A 1356-nucleotide genomic window follows, 5' to 3' on the forward strand; every position below is an offset into this window, starting at 1 on the left:
AAGAATTGTTCTTCCAAATGAATCAAAATGATTATTTCAATAAAGACTGATAATGTCACATATACAGTTGGGAGTGTAAAAGCTATTATAAAATTACAGACCTTGAGAAAAATCTTATATTTGAGACATTTTTATTTGGTGAGTCCATTAAGTCAAACTTCTAGTTTTGCGATATCCTACAATAGGAATGAATCTTCATCTTCATAATTAAGTTGTGTTCTGCTTAAGTAGAGGGTTAGCCCAAATTATGACCAAGCTTGACAAAGGGACCTATTCTCAAACTAGATTGTAAAGTAGCCACTGTGACACCCTAATAAAACAGTAGAGTTACAGTACAAGAAACAATATCCTTTTCTTCCCACTTCAGCACACAGGCCAATCTGACTAATTTGGGAACTGTGACAAAATTAGTAACGGCTTGTAAGTGCATAATTTGAAGATTTCATGTGTTTAACTTATATTTTAATTCTTTGGATGTGAGATAAAATAACAGAGAAAATCAAATGCACCTCTAGAAAGAAAATAGCTACAATTCGTTCATTATTCATTTCAGCCTTTTTCTTTCTTCTTCTTCTTTCTCTTAATGCTTATATTTGTCTTTCTCTTTCTATGAAGATTCATATTTTTGAGTCTAAAAGTGTTATTGTCATAAGCAAGCTAGAATTTATAACCTTGGTTATATTTCTTCAAGTTCTTTCTTTTAAGATCAAAAGAAAACCCCGGTGTTTGCTTTGTCAACGTGCATACTAAAACTGGAAAAGCACAGAGAAGATTAACACAGCCCATGCGCAAGGACGGTTCACACGTTTTGTGAATCATTGCCTATTTGTCAGTCTTTGTCTTGGAAGAGTTGGGGGTGAGGAAGCAGGATGCAAAGGACATTAAAGGATACTTAATGTCTACCACCTATATTTTATTTATATTTTTATATAAAACACTAGTCTTAATAAAAGTTAATCTTGGTGTGTAAATACAGTTTGTTCTATGATTCCCTCTACTTTCTTTGTATTTTAAAATATAAAAAACAGTCATTCCATTTCCAAAACCTTAAATAATCAGAACTACATGCCGGGATTTATTCATAAGGATATTCATTTCAGCATTATTCATAATAGGGAAAAACTGGAAACAATCTAATATTTGAACAATACAGGAATGGTTAAGTAAATTATCATATTTTCACATTTCTAATCATAAAGTCATACGATTATTATGCATTTATGTGGAAATCTCATCTTCTGTATTAGTTTTCTATTGCTGCTGTAAGTAAGAAATTACCACAATCTTAGTGGCTTAAAACAACACAAATTTATTACCTTACAATTCTGGAGGTCAGAAATCCAAAATGGGTCTTGC

At 31.6% G+C, this 1356-nt stretch overlaps 1 non-coding gene across 1 annotated transcript; it reads left to right on the forward strand.

Moving 5' to 3' along the window:
• The first annotated feature begins 722 nt into the window (after nt 1-722).
• Nucleotides 723-830, forward strand: LOC147912972 (U6 spliceosomal RNA). The gene has a single exon (XR_015549391.1). It is a non-coding gene; the product is annotated as a U6 spliceosomal RNA (small nuclear RNA).
• Nucleotides 831-1356: the final 526 nt, after the last annotated feature.

Source organism: Ceratotherium simum, chromosome 32, assembly GCF_057802395.1.
Source record: "Ceratotherium simum simum isolate JZ-2026a chromosome 32, ASM5780239v1, whole genome shotgun sequence".
Lineage (NCBI taxonomy): Eukaryota > Metazoa > Chordata > Mammalia > Perissodactyla > Rhinocerotidae > Ceratotherium > Ceratotherium simum.